At 37.1% G+C, this 16,105-nt stretch overlaps 1 protein-coding gene across 2 annotated transcripts in view; it reads right to left on the bottom strand.

Annotated features, from left to right (window-relative positions):
• LOC131074819 (copper-transporting ATPase PAA1, chloroplastic) overlaps window positions 1-16,105 on the bottom strand; it is a 257,652-nt gene that overhangs the window by 50,279 nt on the left and 191,268 nt on the right. The gene's annotated exons all lie outside the window — the stretch shown is intronic.

Below are 16,105 nucleotides of genomic sequence, written 5' to 3'. Positions count from 1 at the left end.
TCTGTTGGTTGCTTTGGTTCCTCTACTTCGAGCCTGTAGCTTTGGAACATTTCGTAATCTTCCATCTACTAGTGGAATAGACCATTCAAGGAGTCCCCGTCCTCCCCTGAGCATGCCTCCAGTTCTAACACCCCTTTGTCACTAGGCTCCAAGCGGCATCCATCTCCGCCCTTCCCCAACTGGTCTCCCTCAGATTCTGAGTCGGAGGAGGATGCCAACTCCTCACTCACCATCTGCGTACGGAGGTCGATTACGTACTTCCTCCCCACGTTTTCCAAGGAGAGAGTATTCCGCTTCCAGTTATGGTTCGCCTTCGCTACAATGAGCCACCCACGCCCGAGGATGGCATCATACCCCTTCTGCTTCAGGGGAATTACTACAAAATCCAGCACGAATGGCTGTGTGCCAATCATCACTTGCTGCCCCATGAGGGTACCAAGGGGTTTAATCCCATGTTGATCTGCCCCTAGTAGGTTGAACATGGGGGGCCACAACATAGGCTTTCCCAGTTTTTTCCATGTCGCTTCTGGGAGCAGATTTACTCCTGACCCTCCGTCCACGATAGTGTCTGTCAAGGTAGTCCCCAGTATGCCCATTTCCACCACCGTCGGTTGGCGTCCACTGTTGACTACCAACAACATGGGGTCGACCGTGGGGCTTAGGACCTCCCTCCTTTTCACCTATGAGGGTACAGAGTTTAAGATAGCCGTTTTTAATTACGGCATGGTCTCCAGGAGGTCTTGAATTCTCACGGGTACCTCCATCTGCAATATTTGCCGTAAGATATTTTCCTCAGTCTCAGAGCGAGAAGTACTTACCGCTTCCTGGGTGCTCCTTTGTGCCAACATTTCCTTCGCCACTTCCGCCTTGGCCTCCAGTACCCGCTGCTTCTCCGTGCGAGGGTCCGGGTATGTGGCCTTCTTTGCCTGCGACCGTGTGATTACCAATACCCGTTCCTCCGTTCTGTCGACGTTGAGCAGGTTTACTCCAGACTTTGGGCACGTTCCATCATCGTGGTCTCCAGGCCCACACCATTTGCATAATTTTTGTGGGGTTTCCTCTGAGGTGCATTCTCTAGCAAAGTGGCCCCATTGATTGCAGGCTCGGCACTGGATCATTGGCCGGCCCTTGGTGTCATATTGGATCCAGTTCCCGCCGCCCCGTCTGTTATCCCAGTATCCTCCAAATGATGCCATTGTATTAGTTTGCTGGCCCGTACCCGTTGGTGCGGATGTTGTGGCCTGCTCCGTGAACAGCACCTGGTTCATTTGCACACTTCGGGTTTTCATGTTGTATGGGCACTCCCTGGTGGAGTGTCCCATCACTTGGCAAATCTCGCAGAATGCCTTCTTCTGGCAAGTACCCTTTGTGTGCCCTTCCTCTTTGCACTCAGTGCACCATATGTCCCCTTTGTTCCGACCAGTGCTTCTCATTATTTTGAATTCCTTTCTCATTCACTCCATGTCTTTCTGGAGCACTTGCACCCGTTTGCCAGCCTCGTCGTCGCTGCTGCTTTCTTGTGAAGAGTCATCATCCTCGGATGAGGATTTATTACTTTTCTTCTTCTTTGATGTTTTGTGTTCGCTCTCCAGGTCCATCGCCCTATTATAAGCGTCGTCATATGACGTCGGGGGTACAATTTTCATCTTCCTTCGTAGGGAGGATTTCAACCCTTCAACGAACCATCGTTTCTTCAATCCATCTGGAGGTTGGCTTTCCATTTTACCCAAGAGTTCTTTCAGCCTCCGACTGTATGCCCGTACTGTTTCCCTGGTACCTTGTTTGGTACTGTATATCTCCGTTACAATTTCATTGTCATCACGGAGCAACCGAAACTCCCCCGTGAATTCCTTCTATAGATTGGCCCACGTGGCCACTTTTTGCTTGTCCACATCGGAGTACCAATCTATGGCAACTCCTCGTAACGTGGCTGGGAACTGCTGTACCCAGTCATCCTGGTCTGTTACTCTGTTGGCGGACCAAATGGTTTCACATGTACGGCAGTGCCGTAAGGGGTCTTCCTTGCCCTCCCCTATGAATTTTGGCAATTTTTGTTTACTCGCCATCCCACCGCTGGGTCTCGCTCCTCTAATTCCTTGTGTGCTTGTACCTGGTGATCCTCCGCCTCCTGCAACTGAACCTCCACTCATGGGTCCTCCGGAAAAAGTTGCTAACACAGAACCAAACAAATTGCCTCTCGTACGGTACCCTTGTGCTCCCTCGGCACCTTCGGTCGTACCATCACCTTCCGCTGTCTCCCTCCGATTGTCCTCCGAAATGGACAAATTCTTTAGCAAGTCTCTGGTAGCATCGATCAGGTTTAGACTTCGCCTTGTTTGTTCCACCAACTCTTCCTGACTTCTTACCCTACGGTGGTATTCTGGCGAACTGTAGAGCTCTCCTTTGGCACCCTCCGTGACTCCTACTCTGTTCCCTTCGGGCAACCCTACGACAGTGTAATTCTCTCCATCTATCTCTGCCTCCGCAACCTCCGTGACACCTCCTGGGTTCCCTTCGAGCAACCCCTCGGCCGGTCGTCCCTCGGCAAGCTGCCTTAGCCTATGCCTTCGTTCTATCTGTTGTCTGAGATTCAACGTGGTTTGTGCCACTTCCCATTCGTCACTTTGTATCTTTTTATTTTTGTCCTTATTTAGTCTATTGAGCATAAGTCACTTCCGTGCACAACAAACATAGGCCATGTACAAAAAAAACTTTTTATTATTTTTATTTTTATTTTGCCTTTTGGCCACGATTTATATCAACAGTGTGTCGGGATTATTCCAGGGTTCAATTTCCCCTTCGCCTCTTGCCATCACGCTCTGCATCCCACGACAATTGTTCCCTTTGCGTGTCATCGGCCTTTGGGTTAATCTCACCGACGGGTAGGCCCATCGTGTTCGTGCGCCATCCGTGTCTTCTGTTCCCGAGTTCGTCTAGGCAGCGGCGCCAAATGTTTGCCCTCTCGGGTAAACGGTTAAATGCAGAAAGTAAATGCACAGAACATAATGGAAATATATTAAATAACCAGTCTCTGTATTAATTCCACAGTCCATGTACAATAAGTGCTTATAACATTACATCTGACATGACTAACATGATCATACTTCGAAGAAAAGGTACACAATATATAATACCCGAAGGGGTGCGACACAACCATCGCGACTCCAACTACCTACTCGTCGGCTAACTAACTGACCGCCATAACTCATTATTACCGACGACAACATAAACATAATATAACAACATAACATAATGATTATTCCCGGCAACAACCTTTTGCCTTCGTTCAATCCAAGAAGACATACTTTAAAATTCAACATGAACATGAAATCACCCCTAAAAACGTTACAAAATTTGTAAATTGCAAGCAAGTACATACTACCCAATTTTGAGATAGTTTTTAATTTACAAAAGCTTCCCCTTCTAATTTGAAGAGTGATTTTATCACACATTTATTCTATTTTGTGTTGCAATGGAAGTTGCAAATTAAAATGGTAATAATACACTAAGATATGCAAAACCAATCTTACAATTAATTGTAAAAGCAATTTAATTCACTTCATCTACACATACAAAAGTCATTGACAAAACACAATAGTAGTATTCAAAGTTGTAATCACCAACCTAACAGATGTTGTAATACAAAGCTTTCAATAACAATTAACTATTAAGTGATACTTGTAAGATGTTGGGCCAGGTTTTTGTTCAAATATTTGCACTATTTCTGATTATTAGCTTACAGATGTTTTGTCAAATAATTATCAGAGACCAATGATTTAACAATTCTGATAGGAATGCCATTGTTATTGGAATCTTTACTCCATACACCACAAAATCAATAGGAATATTGGATGACAAATGGTAAAGAACCTTTATTTACATTTCAGATTGCATTTCACTTACAAACAGCTATGATAATACTATATTTCAGCTATTATTACACAGAGAAAGACGACAAAATTAAATGCCCGGCAGTGATAAATGTCTTGAGCGAGTGAATCAAAACTTAAATATTATACATTTGGTTCGAATCCCAAAGGAATGATCCAAATCAAAATTGATTCCAACATTTACTATATGCTGTGCCAATTTCTGAATGATAGCTGAGCGCTTCTAGGACCTAACGATTCCTCTTTGACAAGTTGAGGCAACTCCAAAGTAAAACTTTGTTATTCAATAGCATGAGAAAGGGAATATTCATGCCTCTTTTAACTGCCTCGCAGCCTCACTATACACTCAATTTGTCCTTGCACACTAGCGTAATGTACATAAGTGTATAATGCAACCTCTGGAAACCCCTTATGGGATGGCATGACCTGTATTTCATCCCAATTGTAGCAGCAAACTACAAAGTTGTCCCTATGATTATTTTGCACCCATTAAGACATGCGTGACTTTTCTGTAGTGGATGGCAGTGCAAATACTTTTCCTGATTATTTATGCATTCAAGTTCTATACACCATTCCCCAAACAATTTTCAACTTTCATTTCCTTTTAGCCTTAGACGTTGGCTCAAAATCACTCTTTGTTGTGAGGATTTCTATATAGGACAAACACCTCACAATTTCTTGCAACTTAACAAAAAGAATATATTTAATATTATTTCTTTTGAAATTGCTGAATATTATCAAAAGACTGGGCATGAGTTCCACTCATAAATATTTCTCTTAATTTGCAGATTTGGATAAATCTCACAAATAATACTTTTCAAAATGTTTATCTATAAGACCTAAATTTTCCCATGTGCTCCACAAATTCATCATTAGTTTGCTAATCTCAATAAATTTGCAATCTATAGGAATCTACTTGTAGACGTATAAATCTGACCACTTTCTTAAATAAATATTTAATATTTATTTTAACCCCATTCCTCCTATTTATTAAATCCTATTTAATTAATTTCTTCATTTTCATCTATTTGATTAAATAAATTATTCAGTTTATTTAATTAAATTCACCTAAACCTTTTCTAGCCTTTAATCAAATAAATCACTTTATTTAATTAATTCCCCTTTCTTCCTTTTAATTAAATTTACATTTAATTAAATTAACCCTTGCATATAAATAAATCTAATTTATTTATAAAAATCCCCCCACTTGTATTTAAATTTTTTTTCTCCCACTTGCCTCCTAAACCTCTTCTAGAGCCTTCTAGATTCTTCTAAACTATCTTAATTGGCCTAATCAACTCCTAATCATGTCCTTTCACTAAAATTGAGGAAGTCACTTCTCAAATTTGGAGGAAAGTCTTCTAAATGCATTTAAGGCTATATTTTTTCAACAAGCTAACTTGTTGAGTTCCCCCAAATTTGAAAGGACTCTTAGAAATTTGTCCCCAAAGTCTTCCAAACCATTAATGGTTAGCTCAACCTTCCCCTCATGGTTAGAGACTTTCTCTCTAACTTAACCCTCATCTAACCCAAGGGTCTTATCAAGCACCCATGGCTTTAACTTTGGTTATCCTATTAACCCTTGCACAAGAGTTTACCCCTTGGGTAAAAGCTTTATCCAATGGATGACCCTAACCTAACCATAACCTTACCTCCTAAGGTAACCTTCATGTCTCCTCAAGCATTTAATGCCTCTTGCATCTCCTCTCAAGCCACCTCTTGTTGACAATTGTCACCATTTCATTGGTGAAAATTATAAACATGGATTGAGTAACTTTCAATCCTAACCATTGTTAAGATTATTCAATCTTAACCATCCATTGCCCTATTTTCCCTATAAATAGAGCTCACATTCTTCATTCTCCATATCCAAGTTTCTTGCATCTACATTATAGTCTAAATTACTAAGCATTTTAGCCTCTCTTTGTTAAAATATCATCATAACATTTAGAAGTTTCATTTCATATCATAGAATATCCATGCTAGTATATCATGTTAGGGTAATTTGTTAATCTCTTTTATCATATCACTATCTCAATCTTAGCTTAAGCATCATAGTTTTTAACATATCATATAGATCTTAGAATGCATTCATGCATATAGATCACAATATCACTCGTTCTTGGAGTTGTCATTCCTAAGTCATTTGCTCAATGATCTGATAGCAAAACATTGGCTTTAGGGATCTTGTGAGATAGAGAAAAATGGGACACCCCCTGGGAAGTTAAACTAGTTTAAATTAGTTTATACTTGCACTAAGAGTCTCATTGGTATGTAGGCCATTTGATCTTGATTTATTCGTTTTGATCACCACATTTTCCCGCATACACTACTAACCTGAAAATAAATATACTAATTTAACTAAAAAAATTATTCCTTGGACATTCAGCACAATGACGACTTTTTGGATGAAACCGCTTGATAGAATATAACGGTTTTCATCCCCTAATTCCAAACCTTAAACTCACTGTCGATTCCTGAATAGAACCACTCTAGCTTCCAAATCCATTAGGCAAATCGTTGGGGTTTTCATCCCATTGGTAAGTATTTGGCCGCAAGCACAAATCTCAAACAGAGAAATCATCAATCTTCTAAATGAATTCCCCTTTTCCTCGGCCTCCTTTTATAACCTCAACTGGAACTTATTTTGGATTTAAATTTATAAAATCACCATTTAAATACAATGAACTTTTCACTCCCTTAAAGTGAGTTTATATTATTTAACTTTTATTTTAACCTCGAGAAAGTCACTTTATAAGATATTCAACTTAAAACATTAATAATTAAATTATTCTCTCTAGAAGCCTGGGCAAAAAAAAGGGGACATTACAATACTTGACTCACAAAAGTGAAATAGCACATAACAATGAACTTTCAACATCAAGTTAGAAACAAGATAAGCATTACTAAATTATATTGAATAAATAATGAATTTTGGATCAACAATATCGACTCCAAACTAAGTGCCAAAAGTGCCTATTTATCAAGTTTTCCAAGATATTGCATGAAAAACAAATAAGGTAAGTAGAATTTCTACCCTAAGAACAACCTACTTGCATGCAACACAAGATTTATTGCAAGAAATAATGCACTAATAATAAATCCAAACTAACATTAGATTACTACAAACTAACATTAGAACTCTCATCTCTTGCATGCTAAGAAATCCTGAAATAGACTTCCACAAATATAGATTCCTAAAAAATTACAACAAAATAAAGTTAGCAACAATTAAAAATCATGATACCTAAAATTGCTATGGACTAAAAATAGCAAATCAAGATGAGTGGCTTTGAATGATGACTCGCCTCCATTTTTATCAAGATGGATCTTTTAAAAACTAAGATACTAGTTCTTGGCATTTTAGGCTGGGTCCAGCTCCTGGTTCTTGCCCGGGTAGACCCAGAAGAACCCAGGCCCGTGGGTTCCCAAAAACGGGGCCCACAGGTCATAAAAACACAAAAACCAATAAAAAAACACTTTTTAAATATTTTTTTAACATGTGAACCCATGTCTCTCTGATCTTTTCCAATATGCTTCACTGATCTGCTCTGAATTATGTTCTTATCCTCTACATAAGGCTGCTCATATATTATCTTGTTCTATTGCACCAAGCTGTTCTAGACTACTGCAGATCTGCTTTTATTTATGTCCTTATTTTGTTCATCCTTCTATCCTAATTCTATTCTTATTCATATCTCTGTCGTGCTCTAACTTAGGATCCTTTTTTCGTGGTTGAATGATGTTGTATTATATTATTCTTTGTAATATCTGATATGTTTATAACTGCTGTAATATATCATTGCAGCAGTCACATTGTATATTTCAATTTTGTATGGATTGTATCATTGTAATAATCAATAACGGTAGTGATAGTTTATAAATTATATAATTATATTTTATAATTTTGATGTTTGAACATATATATATATATATATACGGACGAACCCATACTCGTACCCAAGAAAAAAAAAAATTGCCGAATCCCCAAATCCGAACCTGAACTGGTAACTTAGTTTAAAAATATTGAAGCAAGCCCTAGCTAGAAACCACAACTTTGGAAACTCCATAAACCCTTCTTTGGTACACCCGTCCTTATCTAAATTTTCATAATATATTTGTTCCTACTAAAGATGATGATTGAAGTGTTAGTAGTGATAACCATGCTAAAATGATAAATTACTAATAGAAAGCCTATAATGTCCCTTTCCTTATTGGTCAGCAAAAAATTCAATTTTAGGCACAATTATTAATTTAGTTTGATACTCCAATAAACTAATCTTAATTATGCAATTAGTTCATACGAAGTTACTTTTTATTTTAATTTTGGAGGGGAAAAAGAATTTAAATGCACATATAACCCTATGAAAGAACATTACAAAGCCCTAAATCACTTCAAAATGCTTGTACAACATCATCACTTCAGTTGGCCACGATGTATTAAAGATGAACTTCAAGGCAAACAATGCTCAGTGCTCAATGCTCAAAATCTTTTATATGAGGAATATGACTTGAATGTACATAGTTGTAATGTCCCCTAGTAGTAGTGAGCTTGTTTAACAGTAATTTTCTACTCAAAACACTTCTAATTTAAAAACAACTTATTCAATTTAGGAGAAATACTCTAATTAAACTTATTATAGTGAATTTTTGAACCAAGATTACTATATCATTCAATTGATCACTTAACATTCATCATAACATTTGAAAAAATCAAAGTATGAATCAAAACTTACCTTACTCCAGAAGGGTAGGTTATTGGATTGGAGAGAACCTGCAACCACAAGGAAGCATACACACATACAAACATATTTACTTCTAATCACCACACACTATTCTATTTAATATACAGTCAGAGATAAAGTATAAGAGGCCCGAACGGCCAGCTTGGATCCGTTGTCTACCAAGGCCAAGGGATGGTTGCTTCTAACCCCCTTGCTAGACTTGGCAGCCCTATTTGCTATCCTTCTAGTCTTTATACCTTTAAACATTCAAATTCTTTCCAACTTAGCAAGACTAGTATGGAGAAAGTAACTAGCTCCTTGACCTCATGGGTCCTATGACTACATGAAAGCCCCTCGTTACCATTGGAAACCCTCTCCATACCCTCACTAAGATGGATATAAGACAGTTCCTAAAACTCTTTATTGAACAGCATGTTGGATGTTGCTAAGAGTTTGTTGGAATGATGTGCTGTCATTGATGTCAACATATTCTTCTGTGTATTCCAATGTTGCAGTCTGATTAAATGAGTTGGTTTGGTCAGTCTGTTACAGTTGAGCTGATGCGGTTTAATGGATTTAGAGATGCTTATCTCTAGTTGATTCAGCATAATTTTCAGTGGTTTGTGTGATGTTCTGATCAAGTTATGAGTTCCGGTATTGAGTTTGATATTCAGTTGTTCATGTTATTCAGTATTCTGGTTTGTGTTCCGAATTGCTCCAGAATTGCTATATCTTTAGTTGCAGATGTATGGGATGTGTTTGGGACATTGATTTGTATCCTCAGTTCGATTGGTTCATAATTTGGATGTCCACGAGCAAATCTTTCATGTTGACAGTCAGTTTTGATGGTGTTCTTGATCTCCGCTAATGAGATGGTGATGATTTTGGTAATTCGAGTTGTTGTGGTTGTTGTGTTGCAATTCACGTTGCTTGTGAATATTTCTAGATCGTGTTCTATAAGTATTGGTGGTCCGCATTGATCGTTGAGCACGTTATTGAAGATTTTCTTGGTCCGATGATGTTCTTCATGTTATGCGACATTCTTGGTGGTTGTAGTGTGTTGCAGATGATCGAGGCATAATTGTTGGAAGTGTTGAGAGTTTGAAGTATTGATTTAGGTCCAGACTATGTCTTAGCCGACATTGTTTTGGTCCGCATATGTTGTTGTAGTGTGTGAGGTTATTATTTTGTAATTTGTATTGAGGGTTTAGCCGGCCTTGAAATATAGGTTGATGTTTTGTATAAATAAATGTAATAATCATGTAAGATTGTAAGTCTACAATCATTAAAAGTGTGTATGGTCAAATTGTATGTGCGAACAAGTGATTTTATGTAATATCCCCCTTAATTTTTTTGATTTTTTAAACAAGATTACAATCACACCAAACACCTGTTAGGGTCAGAAAATGAAATCCCAATACTGCTGAAAGTAACCCTTTCCACCTTTTGATCACCGAGAGCCCAATCTGGGAAGATGAGAGCATACAGTGTTGAGGGGATTATTAGATGCAAGAAACTGAAATTGATTACAATACTTGGGGCGGCAAGTCAGCCCTTTCCACTTTTCAGCGGGATAATGAGAATACTGAAAGATCACTTGGTGGTAAACCAGCCAAGGACAAGCCAAGAAACTGAAGAAGCAATCACTTAATCGCTTATCCAGCGAGAGGACTAGAAATGAAATTACAATCAACTCTACCACTTATGCAGTGGGAGGACAGTATTACAATATTCAAAATAGGCGGCAAAGTCAGCCTCTTCCACTTATGTAGTGGGACTAAAAGCAATAATCCAATTAGATAGTTGTTAGTACTACTAACCAGCTTTACAATGCACAATATGGATTACAATTTAAGGGAAATCACTATTCCAAATATAGGCGGCAAGGCCAGCCTCTCCCACTTATGCAGTGGGACAAGTTAGAAAAACTATTGTTAGTACTACTACCAACATTACAATATGAATCATAGCATATAAGAGTGATGAACCAAGTGCAATAACATGACCAACAGTTGCAAATGAAACCAAGTCCTTTCTCTTCACACCAATGAACTCACACACCCCAAAACCAACTCCAAACACCAAAAACTTTAATTCTGATATACTCCCAGCACGCTGAAAACACACAGACCAGCAACACCAAATCCCATTAAAACAGTCACAACTCACCCAATTCTTAACCAAATGACACGAAATTAAAATCAAATGATCACTAGGAGGTAGGCAATCATTCCTAGGACAACAAAACATGGCAAACCAACCCCAATAATTTATGCACACATTCCAAAGTGCCCAACCACATGGTACGGCCAGCTAAGGTACGATTTTGCAAAAATAAAATCCAAAACACCATTTTAAGCTCTATAAACTTGCAAAATGAATGGTCTAAACCATAAAGAAAGATAGATGAAATACTCAGAACAAGGAGAATGACACATTGAGAGCTGCGACCAAAAATCCACTTCAGCACACTCCGCGACTAGCAACAAGAACACTTTTAAACACAAAACTGAGGCACTAGGAGGTATGCACCCCTCGAAGTAAGAATCTGACGACATTTCGACAGCACTTTGTTATCATAACAAGATTGGATAACCAAAACAAGAGCCCAACACTCTTATTTATAGCTTTTGAAGCTCCAAATTCAAATTCAAATTCACTCCCAAATGGACGCCAAATCCAAATGCACATTCAATTCTCTCAAATTTGCAATTTGCATTTCATTTCTTTTTTCCCCAAAATCGTCCATCACAAGGAAGTAAATATACTTAATAAAAATATCAATAAAGTGCATTATGGCGTCCAAAGTAAATAAGTGAACTATTTCATACAATTAACATATTTCTTTCTAAGGTGTCCAACTTGCCTTATTAATAATTCACTTATAAAATAGTTATGCTCAACCATGAATTCACCCAACATAATTGAGAAAATGACTTAATATAACTTGAGCAATCCCTTTAATAAATCGTCCATTTTTGCCGTAAGTTATTATTCAACTTAAAACATCATTTTCCATCAAATATTGAACTTGATAAAACAAACTCCAAGAGTATGGGAGGTCAAACTGAATGAACTGCCCTGTCGGATATAGCCACTGCACTGAGCTGCAGAAACCCTGCCAAAAATAGCACTGAATCACTAAATCACCATGTCAAGATGGACTGCTAAAAATAGCCCGTGTTGCATTGGCTCAATCTAAAACCCTAAAATAGTGCTTACTAAAATAGTGTCTCCAAACTCCGTTAGAGCACAAACCAGGAAACAATTGTCACTTACTAATAATAGTAAGTCTGCCAAAAGTGAACAGATGGCGATGCATGTCACACCGCTGCGAAGCTCTCAAAAAACCCAAAAAATAAACTGTCCTCGCCCTCACTTGCTAAAAATAGCACTTACTAAAAATAGTAAGTATCCAAATGCATTTTAAACACATTTTGAGAAGTCATCGCAACTTACTAACAATAGTAAGTCTGAAAAAGTCCTCAGAATCAGTTGCATATTGAACCATCCTAAAACTCTCTGAAAAACCCAGAAGGAATCCAGAATCCAAACTATCAAACTCCCACATACACTCCCTGAAAACACCAAAGAATCCTCCTAGAAAATAGGAAACCTTAATTTCTACTCCCGACTAGCCTACGGGCCTTCGAAATAGGCTAATGGCCAATTGAACTAATCACTGCAGAGAAGGGGATATTACATTTTATGAAGTCAAGGAGAGAAGAGAAGTGTTGCAGAGCAGATTGTGTGCTTAACCAAAACTGTATCCAGGCATATGCAGATGCTATTTTGTAGTTCATGTAATCCGGATGGTAATCTGAATCATTTTGTAAGTCAATGAGACTTCTTGTAAGGTAGTGAGCCTTCCCTTAAGGTTGTAGCCTTTCTGGGTTTCTTGTTTGAGCATTGAGCTCTAGGCAGTGTGCCTGAATGCATGTGCGTTCCCCATTGTAATATTTCATTTACTCCTAACAGGGTATTATCTCATTGTGGGTAGGTTCCCACCGTGGTTTTTCCCTTAACCAGGTTTTCCACATCAAAAATCTTGGTGTTATGTGTGATATTGATGTGGTGTTGTTTCATATTTTAATTGATAATTATCAAATCTGATTTGTGGTATAAGTTGCAGAAAGTTATTGTGCAAACTGATTTACCCCCCTCCCCCTCTCAGTTTGCTACCGGTTGCCAACACAGCATTCATCTTAAATAGAATTACACAGTATATATATTCACAAACAATAAGCAATCAAACATATTTGCTCATTATACATAAATTTTTCAGAACAATAATGTTTCATTATGAACATACACACAATATTATCAGCATATATGATATTATTATAAATGTTACTAATATAAATAATGTTGATCCTGAGAGTGTGTTGTGCCTTCTATTAAATCAGGGAAATGCTTCCCTTATTTGTCTGTGGTGAAAAGATTCAATCTTTTTGTAATTGTTGTACTTGGTATATTTTCCTGAAGATAGCCCTTTCCTCTTTTCTATTCTTCTTTTCTATACCTGTTCTGAAATGATATGATCGATGGTCCTCCCCTACAAATGAATCTCTTCCCTATTTATCCCTTCATGATGGGAGAGCCACAACTCTTTCACTTTTTTAAATCACACCTTTTGGATATATTAAAGTAATTATTTCTAAATTATAACTGAATTAGTCATCATACTTAATATATTTTCTTAATTATACTGTGTCTTACATCAACCCTAGAATCACACCATTTTAGAGTACTTAATTATTATTTGTTTGACTAGCCATTATCGTTGTTTACGTCTTGACCACTATTTGCCCTTTTTGATTGATCGCTACCTTTTAATTTTAATTAACTGCTCCTAGCGATATCTTAATTGAACTCCAGTTAAATGCTGATAAGGCTTCACATATAATGTATGGCAGTTTAGAGGAAAAGCCAGACAACTTTCGTGTGTCAAAAACTATGTTAGACATTGTCTCCTATACCAATTGATACCACTCTGCAGCGATTGGATATAATGTTCTCAAATGAATAATGTTGGAGTAATATATTGTTCACTGGGTAAATGTCATCGAATATAATATAATTTCTGCAGAAGCAACTTAAAACTAACTCTATAAGTTCATACATACGATGATCAACTGAATCTTAGAAATCTCTATTTCATGTCATTTGACCATTCATATTTTAATTTGTAATGTCCCCATTTTCGTGAGCATCAGATTTCGAGGGATTAGCCTATTATTTTGACCCTCGTAGGCTAGTATGGTGGATTAGAGGGTCAGTTTGGGAGTTTTGGAGCTCTTTAGATGGCCGTTGTAAGTGTTTATCTCACTAGATCTTTCAGTTGTTCTTAGGCATTGATATTAAGATATTTCTAGTTCCGTTTTGAGGGACTTAATATTTATAGTAAGTCAGTCGATGTTAGAGAGGGACACTTACTATTTTTACTAAGGCATCCAAATTGACAGTGGGAGCAGTGGGCTAGCCAGTGATGAAGTCAAAATCATTAAATAATGGTTATTAATGGAGTTATGACATTTAATTATATTAAAGTGTTACTTTAATAATAATTAATTATTTTAAGGGAATATTGCATTTACTTCATGTGACTTTATAATTAAAGGGGATTCAATATCATAAAGTCAAATTATAAAGTGAGAGCACTTAATGACTTTATTACAAAAAGACATTTAATGATTATAAAGTCAAATTATAAAGTGCATATGAGAAATAATATAAAGTACCAATTTCAAGGGAGATATAAGTGATTATTAATATATATACTTTATATTATTTTGTTTTGCACCAAATGAAGGGATCGACCCTTTTGAAAAGTTATTATAAAGTTTTATGAAAACCCTAAAGTGGATTTCAAAAGGGAATTAAAGGCATTTAAGAGTTGAGAGGATATAAAAGGTTTCAAAAAAGCAAACCAAACTCATTATTGATGATAATTTGTCTTTGTTTTTGGGTGTTGCGCATTGAAACCTAGGGTTTCAAGCAACTTCAGCATTGGAGAACGCAATCTCTTCAGTGCTTATTCAATCTTGAGGTTGTGAAAGACCAGTTGAATCATTGCTTGACTGTGGGCCTCATACAAAGGTCTAGTTGGTGCTTCATTGGACAAGATTTACACTTCTTTCAGAATCTTCCAGGGGTTTTATGGAATATCTTTTGCAGATTTTAATATATTGGAAGAAGACATTGTTGAAAATCTTCATTATTGCTACTACAACTTAATATCAGAAGTTCATGCTAGAACAAGGGCGACTGCATGAGAAGCACGATTTGGCTTCAAAGAGACTCCATTCTTTGCACAAGGATCTGCCACATCTTCATCAATCATAAGAACTCCTTACATCAGGTTCTTTCATGTTTTCCTAGTGTAGCTAGCATCATTTTTCAGTTGTATTGGTCGCTATTCTTAAGCAGCTGTAGATGCACATTTATATCAGTTTGGTACTTGCATTGGATACATCATTGTAAGCCGAGAGTCTTGGCCTTTTGCTTGTCATTTCAGTTTGTAGGCAATCTCATTGCATTCTAATATCATTGTAGTCACGAGGAGTTTGAATGTCAAGAGTTGTCTCTCTCATATTTAGTTTGCATGCCAACTATTTGTATTAATGTCTAGCTGTTGTAGGAAATCATTACCAGACTGAAACATAGAAACAACAAGTAAAGAGGTTGTATGCAAAGTGTTTATGGTTCTTTGCCTAGACATCTTAGTGACCATTTGAAAGCATTTAAATCACATTTGATATCATTTCAAGCAATTGTTACTAGACTGAAACATAGAAACAACAAGTAAAGAGGTTGTATGCAAAGCGATTGATGATTATTTGCCTAGACATCTAATAAGCAATTTGAGGTCAAAACTAGCAAGGGATATTACAAGGTACGAGAGTTTTATGCAATCTTGATTCCATCTAAGAATAAGACAATAATAAATTTTATTCATCCTATAAAGTCGTAGTCAAATTCATTATCATGCATCAATAATGCAAGAAGCTTTGACATGGTGCCAAGTGAGATACCACCATAATATAGTTCTATAAATCCAATATCATAATCATTTACAACAACTTCCTAGAGGGAGAACAACATGCATCAACAAAGCCACAACATCCTTTTGAACCTTGAAAGACATGCATCACTAATTAAGAATTGTGCTAAGCATAATTAGTGTTCGACTCATACTTGAGACAATTGACAACACTATGCGCTCTAATATTAGTAGTGATAATAATATTAACCTTCTAGTTTCATTTATCTTATTTTTTACCCATTATTCTTGAAATAACTTGATTCTTCAACTAGATAGTATTTTCTCTTGACATGTCTAACTACATACTTCTTGTAATAGGAGATACCAACATACTAGGATATCACGCCCACAACAGACTTCTAGGACTAGACCCTCTAGTTCTACCTTTCCCCTAGTTTTTACTAGAGCTGGTAAGAGGAAGATGTAACTATATATATTTGTTTACT

This window comes from Cryptomeria japonica, chromosome 11, assembly GCF_030272615.1.
Source record: "Cryptomeria japonica chromosome 11, Sugi_1.0, whole genome shotgun sequence".
Taxonomy (NCBI): domain Eukaryota; kingdom Viridiplantae; phylum Streptophyta; class Pinopsida; order Cupressales; family Cupressaceae; genus Cryptomeria; species Cryptomeria japonica.
The sequence above is the reverse complement of the archived record's forward strand: the minus strand, read 5'-3'. Positions and strand labels throughout refer to the sequence as shown.